A 14,453-nucleotide genomic window follows, 5' to 3' on the forward strand; every position below is an offset into this window, starting at 1 on the left:
GCAGCAGACTCAGAAGCCAGGTCACAACACTTCCACTGCACTGTATGGGTGGAAAGAGTTGCAAACCTGCCCGTATTTAAAGGGAAGGGACAGTTTAAAAACACTGTCTTCTGGGCGTGGTGGTGCATGCCTGTAATCCCAGCAGCTCGGGAGGCTGAGGCTGGAGGATCAGAGTTCTAAGCCAGTCTCAGCAGAAGCGAGGCACTGAGCAACTCGGTGAGACCCTGTCTCTAAATAAAATACAGAATAGGGCTGGGGATATGGCTCAGTGGTTGAGTGCCCCTGAGTTCAAGCCCCACTACCAATAAAGAAATAAATATATGATAATAATTAAAAAATTGTCCATAGTTTACGATAATTAAACGAGATATGCAAAGAGTCTAGACGCCTGGTACACGGTATTATTACAGTTATTAATAAATGCTAGGTATTGTGAAAAAATATACACAATATTTTAAATGTTAAGTTTTTTTATTATAATAGTAAAATAAAAACAAATTTTAAGCATTATTATCAGTAGTGCTATGGAGGGAAGGAGGTGATAAAGAAATGCTTCCAGTGGCTGAGTGTAGCTCAGCGGTAGAGGCTTGCTTGGCATGTGTGAGACTCTGGGTTCGATCCTCAGCACCACATATAAATCAATAAAACAAAGAGATCCATTGACGAAGGAAGGAAGGAAGGAAGGAAGGAAGGAAGGAAGGAAGGAAGGAAGGAAGGAAGGAAGGCTGGCTGGCTTCCGGAAGAAGGTGAGATCTAGCAGGGTTTTGAAGAATGAATAGGAGTTTGCTGTGTACCTTTTAAGGAACTTGATTCAGCCAGAGGAAACAGCTTGGGAAAAGCCACAGAAGGTTGAAACAGTGACCTGTTCAGGTTTGGCCCTGTTGTCGAATTAGGGCAAGAAAGAAGGGGACCGAAGCTAAGAGGGAGGGGTGGCAGGGGAGCAGAAGCCAGAACAGCGATTTGATTTGTCGGCCCAAATGAGGAGTCTGAATTTTGTCCTGAGGGTACCAGGGAGCCAAGGAGGGTTTCAAGCGGGAGCAGTAACAGGTTTGTTGGGAGATCCCTCTGATGGCATCGTGGGGGATGGGCTTGATGGGGGTGAGGCCCTGACAGAGCTCCCTGTTGAGTCTCCTGCCTCCCCGACAGGGTTCCTGTCCCCTCCCCTGCAGGGTTCCTGTCCCCTCCCCCAGGTCCCCAAGGGGAGACAGGACTGTCCATTGCATTTCGCATTCCTCCTCTGACTGGCCATCTGCAGCCAGCCCCCTGCCTTTCAGAGCTGTACCTCAGGCTGTGTTCAGGGGCCTCCTAGGGAAGGGGGACCGGACCGAGAGCAAAGGTCCAGAAGCGGGCTCCTTCCAGGAAGAGCTGCGCACTGTAGTCCCCCGCCCCTTTTCTGCCGTGACCCTGACCTCCATCTCCTGGGCACCCTGGTTCCTCCTCTGTGCAGAGAAGGACGGTGTGGGTGACTGTGTGGCATGTCGCGGTGTGACAGAGCGATGGTTCTGGGCAAGGCGGTGACCTTCAGCAGAATAGGGGGGCAGAGGAGGAGAGGGGGGCGCTGGAGCCAGCATCCAGAGCCGGCGGGCTCTATGACCTCACAACATGGGTTCCCTCCTTCCCTGTACCTCGGTTTCCTCATCAGTGAGTGGGGGTCAGCGAGATCACGCCTCCCCAGTGCCTAGCAGGGTGTGGGCCGTGACAAACCCTCACAGGGGGTGCGTTTCATTACATAAAATCCTCAGCTCCTTAATTATCCCAGTGCAGAGAGGTGGTGTGGCCGAGGGGGGCGTGAGCTCCCAGCCCCGGTTTCCTGTCACTCTCCGATACAGTGGACAACCCTCCTGCCCTTCCCTAGGGTAGGGATTTGGCCAGAGGAAAATGGGCTGATGCACTGCCCATGCCGGTTCCAGGCCACCCTGCAGACCTCTGTGGAGGCTCCGTGCAGTCCTCTCCTCCCCTGCTGGCTAGCTGCGGAGGATCTCCAGCGCCCCCCAATCAGGACAGCTTTGCCAGCCTGGAGATGCTTTTGTTGTCAGGACTTGCACCATGCTGTAGGGGTCTAGTGGGTAGAGGCCAGCGATGCATCCACTATCTGTGCAGGACAGCCCCCCACAACAGAGTCCCCTGGCCGAATGTCAACACTGTGGAGATCAGGAAACTCTGGTCTGGAGTGGATCCAAGGCCCTGGGATGGGCTCAACAGAGGAGCCTGTGACCTCAAATAACCCCATGGAATACAACCTCCTGTCCATTAGGTCATCAGCGAAAAGCAACATGGCTCCGTGGAGCTACCTGGTGAGCTCTTGAGGGTCATGTGTTAGAATGGTGGGCTTACCTTGCTGTGGTGATGCCCACCCAATCACCACATCATCAACGTCATCAACGTGGCAACTGAGACCCAGGGCGAAGCACTTGTAAGTAAGCAGCAAGGTGTTCAAGGATTTGAACGGGGTCGGTGGGCTCGAAACCCTGGGCTGGCCCCAGTCTAGCACAGCCTTTGTAGCTTCTGGTCTTAAAGAGAAGGCTTGCCACCTTTTTATCCCTGGGTCTGCATCCCCTGGGGCTCGAAGGTAAAGAAGCAAGAGAAGAAGCCACGGGGTCATGGTGGCGCTCGCCTGCTCAGGAGCTCTGCCGCTGGGTGCAGACTGATTGCTCCCCAGACCAGCTGACTGTGGCCCAGGCCAGGACCCCCTGTGTGGCTCACTGCCCTCTGCAGGGAGCCCTGTCCTGCTCACTCTGCTCCTCCCACACCAGCCCCCAGGTTTGCATTTCTAGGCAGGGGTCTGGAGGCCTCTCAGCTTCCAGTTAATTTCCTGACTGGGCTTCCTGACAGGCAGAGGGCTCCAGGTACCTGAGTGATGAGGAGATAGCGCTGTCTGCTCTGCCGGCTTCCTGCCCGTCTCTCCCCATGCAGTCCCTGGCATTCAGGCAGACTGGCAAGCAGGCTGCAGACTGGCAAGCCTTGTGGCAGGGGGGAGGAGCCTGGTGTCCAGGCCTCTAAGAAGCTGTTGTGTGTCCCTAGATATGTGTGGTGGTGTGTTTGTTTACCTACACCTGCTGATCCCCAGGGTCGTAAAGCCTCCATCAAGTCATCCGGCCCAACCCTGTGTCCATGCAAGTTGGCATCCTTCCAAAGGATGTCCAGCATCGTTTACTGTTATTAAAGTAGCTCACAAGTTTGTATCAGTTTGTTAGTAGGTACGAAGTCCTTCCTCAGTTCTGCTCCAAGTCTCTCTTGGGGTGGTCTCCGTCTGTTGTCTCTGCGGGACCTCTCTGCTTCCCTGATGCTAACTCTTGAAGCACCTGAGAAGAGGAACTGAGCTCCTCCCTCAAGATACTTCCCAGATTCTCTTCTGCAGACTAAGCCCACCCCTTCCCCTGGCCCATCCTCATGGTGATGACGGTGATGACAGCTGGGGAAATGGACAGGAGGGGAGCGAGCCGGCAAGCTTCTGCTCCACTCCTTGGCTGAGGTTCTTCTCCCCCCTTTAAAAGTCCCTGTAGCTACAGAGAATGCAGGGGTGTGGGGGCCTGAGGGACAAATGCATCTTTACCCCTCTGCGCAGGCCCAGTTTGGGCCCTTGTATGGAGCCAGCGGCGGTGGAGATGCTCCATAGTCACTTCTCCCACCCATGCCTTCCTTCAGAGCCCGCCCGGCCCTGCTTTCTCCTTGGCTGCTGCCTGAGAAAGGGTCAGCGGCACCCCTGCCCAGCACCCACCTCATCAGCTGTGTGGGGCACCGGGCCAGGTGCGCAGGGAGAAGAAGCAGGTGCATGTCGCCATGGGTGGGCGAAGGTCACCAGGTGGCTCTCTTGGCACCTTTCCTGTGCCCAGGTGTTCCAATGCTGCAGCCTCCTCTGCTGAAGCTCTGACGGGTCTTCCCAGGTGTGATGTGGGGTCACTGGAGTCCCCTACAGCAGGGTGCCCCAGCTTTGTTAGAACCCTAGAGCATGGAGCCGTTTTCCAGATGGGGAAACAGAGGGTCAGCCTGGGGCTGTGGTCTGCCCAAGGGCTGCTCCCCTGTGGAGGGGGGTAGAACCCAGGCCTTCTCCACTGTGGTGGGCAGAGGGGAGCCCAGCCTGAACCTCCTCCCTGGGAGCCTAAGACAGCTTGGAAGTGCCATAGGCAGGTCCCAGCACAGCAGGGACCCAAGGGGCTGTGTGAAAAGTTGCTGTGCCCTTTGGGGAGGAGAGAGGAGCCGGCCAGGTCTGCCTGAAGCGCAGGAGCTGGGGAAGGATCACAGCTCATTTTCCTGAAGCTGGCGCAGCATTAAGTTCTTATGTCTGCCAGCAGCCTTTCAAATTGGCTACTGCCACTGCTGTCCCCCCTGTTACATAAATCCTCCCAGCGATCTGCAGAGACAAGAAGCAATTAGGTGAGGGAGGAGGGGAGGGGGAGAGAGAGAGAGAGAGAGGGAGGGAGGGAGAGAGAGAGGGAGAAACAGAGACTGAAGGCCCTGAGAGGGGGAAAGCAGGCCAAGGGGTACTTAAGAGATGGAGAGACAGAGAAAAGGGGAAGTTGGGGACATCCAGTGACCCAGAGGGAGGCCCAGATAGGAGGATATAGAAATTGAGTTTATAAACAAAGAGACACAAAGATAGACATAAAGCAAAAAAAGGGATCTAGAAAGCTGAGTTTCCCTTTCTCACAAAACTTAAAGAGTCTACTGGATGGCAGGTGATGGAGGACAGCACATCTTAGCTCTCAGATCCTCATGGCCTGGGTGGGAGGAGAGTGGGATGAGGAGCATACTTGCAGAAGTATTTTCTGCATTTCATTCACAGTTGTGCTTTGCCAGGTGCCCGTGAGGCAGAAGGAACAGAGTGTGTTACCACCTCCATTTCGAAGTGGGGAAGGGCCGCAGCCAGAAAGCCCGGGAGGAGTTTGACCTCAGGGCCTGATAAGGACCCCTAGCTTCGGCAGAGCCCAGACCTTTTGCAAGGGCCCCAGTGGCCGGGAGCATGTGGAGCATGTTCTGGACTGGGTGCTGTCTTCCCACCTTCTCTGGAGTAGAGCAGGCACTGGGGAGGCCACAGAGAATCCAGACTCCCCAGCCTTCTGCAGGGAGCCCTGTCCCTAGGTGGAAACCCACCTTTTTTCCCTTTGTGAGTCAGATCGCCCCCTGCTGTTGAGCATTGAGCGCTGTTGAGCATTGGGTTTCTGGGCACCTCCTAATCCCAGCTGCAAGCCAACATCAGCTCTCAGGTGAAATGAGAAGCTCAGGGCTCCCCACTGGGTCCCCTGAGAACAGCAAGCTCCCTCCTCCCCTCCCTCCCATTCCAATTCCTTTTTACAAATGTTATTTATTTATTTTTCAATTGTTCCCTTTCTCGTCTTCATTTTTCAATGCTCAGTCTGTGCCAGGCAACCATCCTGGGTATCAAGGAGCACAGCTAGTTACAAAACTGATACCAATCTCCGCCCTTAAGGAATTGACATTTTAGAGGAGGGAGACAAGAACAGACAAACCCCCAATATACAGCATTCTTAACGTGATGGGTGTCTCGGAGAGAAAAGCACAACATGGTGGTGCAATTTGGAAGTGGCAGGTGGGGAAGGCAGATGACATCAGGGTCAACCACAGAAGGAGGGTTCCATGGCCTGGAGACAGGAGCAGGACTGGCTGGGGTGAGGGACAGCAGGGACAGGGGTGGTGGCAGCAGAAAGGACAGAGGCCAGAGCGGTCGATGAGGAGGACAGAGCCCCAGTGCGGGCAGAGCATCTGGGCCTTGCGGACCATTGTTCCAACTCGGGCTTTTACTGGGAGTGGAGCAGCCATTGGAGGGTGGAGTGGCGCCATGACCTCACATTTCACCAGGGTCGCTCTGACGGTGAAGTCTGGTGCGGAAGGGGGAGCTCATGCAGGGAGACCTGATTTTCCACACCAGCGAGGTTCGGCGAGGGTACGAGATGAGAAAGCTCGGGGTCTGCCCTCACTGAGAAGCAGCTGGTGGAAGGTGCTCGGGGACAGGGGACCTTCACCTCCACACTGCGCACCCCCGAAGGATGAAAGGACTGCATGGGCAGAGCCAGCTTCCGAGCTGGCCCTTCAGGAGGGAAGGCGCGGAAGCAATTTTGTTAAGTCCATCTCAGGTGCTAGGCATGGTTCATATCAATGCAATTTAATTGAAATCAGCACACCAGCTTATGAGGTATTTTTCCCTTTTTATAGACAAGTTCCCCGAGGCTCACAGTACTTAAGGAGCTTGACTGAGCTTAGGTGGAAAGTGGGAGCTTTTTGGTGTCTACCTGCAAAGCCTGCCTGGTGCCCAATGCCCGCCCTGGATGACCCATCCCCTCTCCACGCAGAAGAACCACAGGGGCTGACGGCTGCTGCTCTGTATGCAGCATCCTGGGTCCCTCCGTATGTCCTTGTGTCCCCTTCCACGGCCAGGGGCCACGCTGGAACACGCTGTCTCTGGGATTGCTGTCTGGCCTCCTACCAGGGACCCAGCCAGAGCCAACAGCTAGATTGGATCTGGTCCCGCCCCACCCTGGTCTGGAACCCCGCAGTCTTCCAGCTACTCAGGATGAAGTCCCACCTGGCCACCTGCTCAAGGCCCTGCACACCTGGGTCCCTGGGGGATCTCTGGTCCTGGAGAGAGTGGGTCAGGTGTCTCCCTACCTGGTGTTGCCTAAGCAACTTCTTCCTTGCCCATCACCTTCTCACCTTCCAGGTCTCAGATAGCAGATGGCTTTAACCCCCGGGGAGGTCTCCCGACCCTGTCCAGGTCAGTGTTGCCCTCTGCCTTCTCGGGCGCCAGGACTTTCCCTCCATGCTCATCCTGGGACAAGATGGGAAGGGCAGGGAAGGGAAACGCCTGCGGAAGGAGCAGCAGGACATGGGGCATAGGCACAGTGGGCCAGGAATGGGCCACCAAGATGACTTTGGAGAGAGCTGGCTCCCAGGACAAGTGGGCCTATCTGGGGCCACACAGAGTGGGCTGCAGGCAGGGCCTGGGGTCCACCCTGACTTCGGACAGTGAAGTGTCCTGGACAGCTCCTGTTCTCCTGTGGCTCCCTTTGGGAGTGAGGCCCTGGGAAAGTGACATATTTGTTCCCAGGCACGTGGTGAGGGCTGGACTTGGACAGAAAGCCATTGCATGACAGTAGGTGGGTCCACTTCCCGATGGGTCCCCCTCCTGCTAAGCCACCAGCAGTTCCCATAGGTGGGCTGGGCCCCTGTTCCCCTTCACTCACCCCCTTTCCAGCAGCCCCCGAGAGAGGAAGCCCAGGGGCCATCGTCCTGCCCCTCTGCAAGGGGCCTGGCTTGGCCTCCCTATTCTAGTCTTCCCTGGGCCCCAGCCCTGGTGGAGACACTGTGCCAGCAGAGGGCTGGGGGGCCAGGCTGAGTCATCCTGGGGTCTGGCAGACCGAGGCCAGGAGGCAGTAGTGTCACTGGCAGAGATGGCACGTGATGAGAGTGACAGAGTGACTGAGAAGCAGTCAGGGGTTTCCACCTCCCCTGGGAGGGATCTCACCTTCAAAACAGCCTCCGAAATGCCACGGCACCGTCTCCCTGATTTAGGAAAAACCAGAACTTGGGCCCAAGGAAGTCAGGGAGCCAGCCCAGGAGAAGAGAAATTCCCCCTTTTCTTTCCTTTTTTCTATGTTCAGTGCCCACAGGGCTCTGAATTTTGTAGGCACCTGCCTCCTCTCACGTCATCTGAGGAGGTGACTGAGCATCTGGGCCACCAGGCCGGGTTGATACCGGTGGCAGGTAACGAGGAAGGTCAAGGTGGTGACAATTGTTCCTGACTTGGTATCGGCCAGTTGGGTTCTGCCTGACCTCGTTGGGCATCCTGCCTGTAATTTTTCTCTCTTCGTAGTGTATAGCGATCATTCCCGTTGGTGCTGGCTTCTTGTAGCCAGGCACCAGAGGGCAGACGGGACGCCAGCCAGCAGTTGGGAGCCTTGAGCCTTGCTGGAAAAATGGGGTGATCTCAGGCCCTCACTCCTCTCTGGCCCCCAGCATGCAGATCTGCATTCGATCAGACGACCTTGGGGCCCTGGGGTGTGTGGGACCAGCCTCCCTGGGCAGCATCTCTGGATTCAGTGGGCGTGAGGCTGCTGGCGCCACCAGCCCGGCCAGTCTGGGCTTCTCACACAGCGATAGTCCAGGCGGGCCCGCCGTCGCCTGGCTCATTTCCCCTGCCTTGGCATCCTTAGTGGGGTCTTGACCCTGATCCATTTCTCACTCGTTGATGGGAATTTCCCTCTAGCCTAGCGGCGGCCTCCATGAATCTCAGCTCCTCCAGGGCTGGGAACACTCGGTTTAGCAGGAGGGAGGCGAGATCCCTGCCTCTTTCTTACTGACCCCTTGGCCAGATCAGTGTGGGAACAGATGCAAACCCCAGATTCAAGGAAGGGTGCTTCTCTCCTAGACCTGTAGGTGCCTGCTTGGTGGTGGAGGGGGAGGACCGGCTCCCTCAGGGTCGACGGGCTTGGGGGCTGCTGTGCATTCATCCTGGGTGGTAGGAATGGGCATCAGGGGTGGGAAGACAGGGCTGCAGTTCTCACTCTGAGCCCCTCTCCCCCTCTCTGGGCCTCGGTCTCCCTACCTGTGAGTTGAAGGGTTGAACTATTGTCAGGATTCTCAATTGGTGGTTCAGAGGCCCCTGCACTGGAACCACCTGGCTGTGTGTGATGTGTAGAGGACAGACCTTTGGAATCAGCACTCCTGGTAGGGCCTGGGAATCCGTGTTTGAATGGATCCCGCCAGAGGATTCTGATGCATGTGAACTTGGACTTGACCATGGCTGGAGCAGAGGACTCCTGAAACCCTCTGGCATTAGCATTCTGTTATGATTTAGATCTGAAATGTCCCCCAAGGTCTAAGACTTTATCCCTAACACAGCAATATTCACAGGTGATGCTAGTGGGAGATGATGGAGACTTTAGCAAGTGGGGCCTAGCTGGGGTATGACCTGGGAGGGTGTGTCTTGTACCTAGCCTCCTCTCCATTTCCAGCCATCATGAGGTGAGCAGTTCCGCTCCACCAAGTGCTTTTGCCACGTTGCTCTGACTTACCTCAGGCCCAGAAACAACGGGGGTCAACCAACTATGGACTGAAACCTCTAAAACCATGAGCCAATATATATCTTTCCTCCTTTAAGTTGTTTTTCTTAGGTATTTTGTCACAACAGCAGAAAGCTGACTAAGACACACTCTCCTGGCCTGACTCCCTCATGCTTTGGTGTTTTGATGGTTAGGAACTGTGTGCCAATGTTATGTGTCATGTGAAGTCCCATAGGAGAATCAGGGGTACTCTAACCAGAGAAGCAGCTGCTTAGAGGGACAAGTCACCACTTTCAAGAGACGTCATGAGGGATGATCTTGCAGGCAGATGGAGGACTATGGCTGAATGATGGACAGAAGCACTTCCTAACTAACCATCAGAGCTCCATGGGCTGCCTTCAGCAATGGTGAGTGCTGTCAGTGGGGGTAGTGCTGGCAGATGCTGTGTGCTCTCCTGGGAAAATGTTGCAGAAGAAATTCAGGCAGCAGGTGGGGAGGTACTGGGTTTGAAGATATTTATGAAGGTCTCTTTTAAGTCAGAGCTGCTAGGATGCTGTAAAAATCAGGTAGCTTTACCTACCCAGGACTTAAATCAATGTGTGCACACCAAGCACACATGGGCCCTCGCACACAAAGAGACACTCATGTGTGCAAACCTTCAAACATATTTACATGCACACACGAGCACGTGTGTGCCTTCTTGACACACAGCATGCTTTTGTATAGCATAAGTGCACACAAGCATGAATACATACACCAACATGCATCTCCATTCGTGCCGGTTCACACACGACACGCATCTGTCTCAGCCTGTCTTCCCTGACTCTTTATTTTCCCCCAGAGCCAGGAGACTCCCTGTGCTGTATCCAGGCTGGTCTCTGGAGTGAAAGCCTTGTTTAATCTCCATTAGCGCTCTTATTTCCTGCACCAAATTAAAAGTGTGACCAAAAGTTAATTATTCTAATTCAATTTGGCCCTAATGTGGTGTACGTGGTGATGGGGAGGCCCGGGTGGAGGTCAGGCTGGGAGTGGGCAGGGGAGGAGCCACCAGAATTTAATACATCTTAATGACTCTTACAGGAAAATGTCTGAAGCCCTCTTCTCTATGATATCCCTGCCACTCCCCCAGCCCCAGCCCCCCAGATTTCCTGGAAACCCCAGGGTGTTTTTTGGGGCTTCACTCTGGGAAATATTTGAAAAGATAGCAGGTCTCTCTGGGGATGCCAGAATGGAGGTGGGAAGGTGTGTGTGTGTGTGTGTGTGTGTGTGTGTGTGTGTGTGTGTGTGTGCAGGTGCGTGCACAGAAGTGTACGCTGGTGGAACTCTCCAGACTCTCCAGACTCTCCTGTCTAGAAGCCAGACCTCCCTCACAAGCCCACGCTGCTGAGATCCCTGCTGAGCCTTGTCCTTGGGCAGAGCTGCCTGGGCTGGAACTGGGCGGAGCCAGCCTTCTCCGCTCCAGCTCAATTGCTCCCGCCTGCCTCTTCCCACTTAGACCTTCTCCGTTCAGTCCCCATCCTTCCCTGCTCAGGAATGTAGATTTCCGGGGCTCATATTCGGCTTTCCCTAGTCATCATGTCTTCCCCAGAGACTGGGTCTGATCCCCACACTTGAACATGGGCCCTGATGGATGCTGAGGTGAGGAGTTGCTGAGGGGGCTTCTCAAGGGGAACTTGTCCTGAGAGCGTCCGTCTCATGGAAAAGTCAAAGCAGGACATCTTGGATTCATGGGGGAGGCAGCATCCTATTTGGGAATGGCCGCCCGTAACCTCACAGAATCTAAGGCAGTGGAGGTATTTTCCAAGTGTGTTGCCGAGGTCTAGCGGCTGGCTGATGCTCCAGGAACTGCGGCATCTCCGTGTTTGCGTGCCCCAGTGGCAGAACCCGCTAGGTCCCCTAGGGTCACCCATTCTGCCTCTTGTCAACTCGGTTCACATCTTCCTGCCCGTGGGTGGAGCTGTGGTCTGCATCCCTGGATCTTTCTTCCCGTGGACCCTGGAACTGCTGTCTGGTGTCACATGGGGCCAATGTGCCCATCGTGGTGCCTAAAATATTCGAGGACCATGTGTGATGCTCTTTGTGGAAACTCCTCTTCCCCAGGGCAGCCATTCCTCAGCTGTTTGTCACGGGGCTTAGAGTTCATCGGTGTCAGCTGGGATGGGCTTACTGCCATACCGTGCCATCCCCGAATCTCAGGGGCCTCATTAACATCCCAGGGCTGGACTCCTCTCTCCATTAGTGTCTGGCTCAGGTATTCAGCAGGCAGCCCCCTGCGGTAATTCCACGTCCCTGTTTCCCTTCTACGGGGGCTCGCTCTGTCCTTCCCAGTTAGCCAGTGACTGGGAAAGGGAGTGTGGAGGCTGCCAGGGAGTCTTCTGGATTGAATCGGGGCGGGGGGGGCTGGAGGGGTGCAGATCACTGCTGCCCACCCTCTTTTCAACAGAAATCCATCCCAAGGCTGCCCTAACTGCAAGGGGTTCCGGGAATACAACCTGGCGGTGTGCCCAAGAGTAGCTAGGCAGCCTTCCCCTTGCCATCCCTCAGTGAACCTTCTCCAAAATGCTCCAGCTTGTCCTTGTCCCTTTTAACAGTGAAGCTCAAATAGATAGAGAGCGGGTGTGGTCTGACCATCTACCAATACGAGCTCCCCACTTCTTGAGCATCATGTCCTAAGTGGTGTCATGCTAGAAACGGGCTCCCACCTGCTCCTGAAAGCCGATTCATTCAGCACCTCTTCTCCCAGCTCTGTTCTGAGTGATGTCGTGTGGCTAGGTTGGAACGGGCCAGGGTGGTAGTGTGGAAATCAAGAAAATGGGCACATGCTACAAGTCGAGGGCTCGTGTCAGCACCCAGCATCCCGGCTCCAGCCGTGCTATCCCGAGAGCCTCACAAAACCCTGAAGAGGCGAGCTCTGTGTCTTGTATAGTGTGATTTAAGGAACTGAGGTCTTGGGACCTGCCCGGCCAGTGCAGAACGGCCGGACGCTGCTGCCCTCTTCTGCACACACACACATTTCTGAACTATTTCCACTCGATGGCTGCTAGGACCAGAAGTATTGAGGCTCCACTTGAAGTGCTGGCTTCATGGGGGATGTTGGGTCTCCCCTTTTGGTCTGGCAGGAGCTGGGTCTCTGTCTTGCTCAGGAAAGTACTAGACACATAGCAAGGAGTAAGTAAATACCGGATGAACCCAATCCAGTGGGCTGCTGTCTGGAGCCCACGGGGGAAATGGGTCTTTCCCTGACTGGGGAGGCGGACCTCAGTCTGAAAAGGAATAAAAGGTCTCAACTCACAGAAGCCCCAATCTGAGGGCAAACGGAGTCACAGCCTCGGTCCAGGGGGAGCTCGTGGTCATCTAGGAGTGGGCACCGTCCTCCACCAGGAACTCCCGATCGGGTGGGGCAGAATTTAGATCCAGCCCTCTTGTCACAGATCCAGCCCTCTTGACAGCGAGGGCAAGTTTGACCTGGGCATTAGGGCGCAGAAAGTTTTGAATCTCCAGAGGGTGTCGATGGCGTCCTCCACTGTAGCCAAGAGCTACTGGAGTTTCTGTAGGTCCCGGCACAAAGTCTTCCCTTCCAAGAGCCCCGGGATATGGGGACAGGTCAGGGGAAGTGAGTGTCCCTCAGAGAGCCTGATGCCTCTCTTCTGTCCCCTGCAGGGGTGAGCTTTCATCCTTCCTGTGAGGTCAGGTCCTGGCTGCAGGGCTGGGGAGCGAGAGGCCAGGGCTGCCAGCCTGCCTCCAGGTGCAGTCATCTGGCCTCCCTGGGCTCCTGCACGGGAGGCCCTGGGATCTGTTTAGGAACACGGATCTGTAGCAATCTACAGTGTGCATTAGGAGGAAAAGAAGGGGAACTGCATTTTGTTATTCATCCAATTAGGCAAGGATGGCAGGTCTGTGTGACTCACTGGCTCAGCCCGCCACACGCCTAGGCTTCCTGCTCTGCTCCCTCAGGTGACTGAGGCAATAAGGTGCAGGGAGAGGGGGCAGTCGGGTGGCTGATGGGTGAGCCAGAGGGCGGGCAAGTGGCACCTGGCAGTGAGGAGGCACCTCTGGGATGAATGCAAGGTGGCCTGGACTCACATTATATCGCTTGACCCCAGCACTGGACAATGGGTGTCTAGATCTCCACCGACAGGACAGAATTTGGTAGAGTTCTACACACCTTTGGAGGTTAGACTGGCTTTCTGTTTTCTGGTAAACTGTTTCCCCTCTTCTACTTCCTCTTCTCTCTTCTCCTTTTCTTCCTCTTCTTCATTCTCTAGGATCTATGAGGGTGACAAAGCCAGGAAGGTCATTGTCAGCTAGGGATTTAGCATGAATAGAATCAAGGAGGTGGAAGACAAGGGACTGGGGGCATCCTGAGCTGGAGGGGCCTTGGGAGGAGATCACTAGCAGGCGGTGGGAGTGACTAGGTGGGACCCCGAGTGTCCGACTGAGAGGTCCTTGAAGCTGGGTTGTGTTGGATTTACTGTGGCATCTTCAGTATCCAGCACAGCGTCCAGCATGCAGTATGTGTTCAACCAATGTTTGTTGAGTAAATGAGTGACGTCATCCCATAGACAAGGTGCAGCCTGGACTTCAGCCAACAGAAGATGGTTGAAGGGTAGAGCGGTATGATGAGATGTTTTACCCCTGGGGGCATAGGTTCTATAGGGGGAGAAGGACTGATATGGGCTAGTGCCTCAAAGGAGCATGCAGTGGAGAGAGAATATGCTCATGCATGAAGGATTCTAAGGTGATGTATGTGAGCAATTGCAGACTTGCCGAGGTGCTCTAAAGTGGGAACCCATGGTAGGAGAAGATTCTCAGAGGACGTTGTGCTCTGATTTGGGTTGGTGAGTGGAGCTAGGGGGGCATGCCTGGTAGGGGCAACGGCAAGAGCAGGAGCAATTGATGTTTGTTCGACGGGTACAGTGAAGAGGTTGGTCCATCTTGTTTAATAGGATTCTAGAACTGTCAAGACCTTTCATTTGTCTTTCCAGATTGGCAAACTGAGGCTCAGAAAGGAGAAAACAGAAGCCCAAGGTCACACAGAAAAATGCTACGAGGACCAGAACCTTCCTGATCTCTATCCAGTACTCTTCCCTATACACCACGCACGTCACCAGCTACCCATCCATTCATACAGAGCATGAAGTAGACATTTGACTAACTTAGTCAAGGACAGAAAAAGAAACCTTTCTTATTCACATCCTTCTAAATGTCTTGCATCTTAATGACATTTTTTTTTTGGAAACACTAGAAAGATCTTGGACACCTTGTGGGGTCGTGAGGGAAGGCACTGTGTGTGTGTGTGTGTGTGTGTGTGTGTGTGTGTGTATGTGCGTGCGCGTGTGAGTGTGAGTTATGGAAAAGCTGCCTTGGGTGAGTGCACAGTTCTTACCCAGTTTGCCCTGTAGTAACCCTGGGCACCTGTCGACTTTGGCTTTCACC

General features: G+C 54.7%; 2 long non-coding RNA genes across 2 annotated transcripts; one reads left to right on the forward strand and one right to left on the reverse strand.

Moving 5' to 3' along the window:
• Positions 1–452: 452 nt before the first annotated feature.
• LOC144376108 (uncharacterized) lies at positions 453–4,310 on the reverse strand. The gene is made up of 2 exons (XR_013436199.1): positions 3,719–4,310; positions 453–3,302 (listed from the first exon to the last, which is right to left on the reverse strand). It is a non-coding gene; the product is annotated as an uncharacterized LOC144376108 (long non-coding RNA).
• Positions 4,311–10,370: 6,060 nt separating this feature from the next.
• Positions 10,371–14,207, forward strand: LOC144376107 (uncharacterized). Its single transcript, XR_013436198.1, has 2 exons — positions 10,371–10,655; positions 14,003–14,207. It is a non-coding gene; the product is annotated as an uncharacterized LOC144376107 (long non-coding RNA).
• The last annotated feature ends 246 nt before the right edge of the window (positions 14,208–14,453 follow it).

Source organism: Ictidomys tridecemlineatus, chromosome 3 (genome assembly GCF_052094955.1).
Source record: "Ictidomys tridecemlineatus isolate mIctTri1 chromosome 3, mIctTri1.hap1, whole genome shotgun sequence".
Taxonomy (NCBI): Eukaryota; Metazoa; Chordata; class Mammalia; order Rodentia; family Sciuridae; genus Ictidomys; species Ictidomys tridecemlineatus.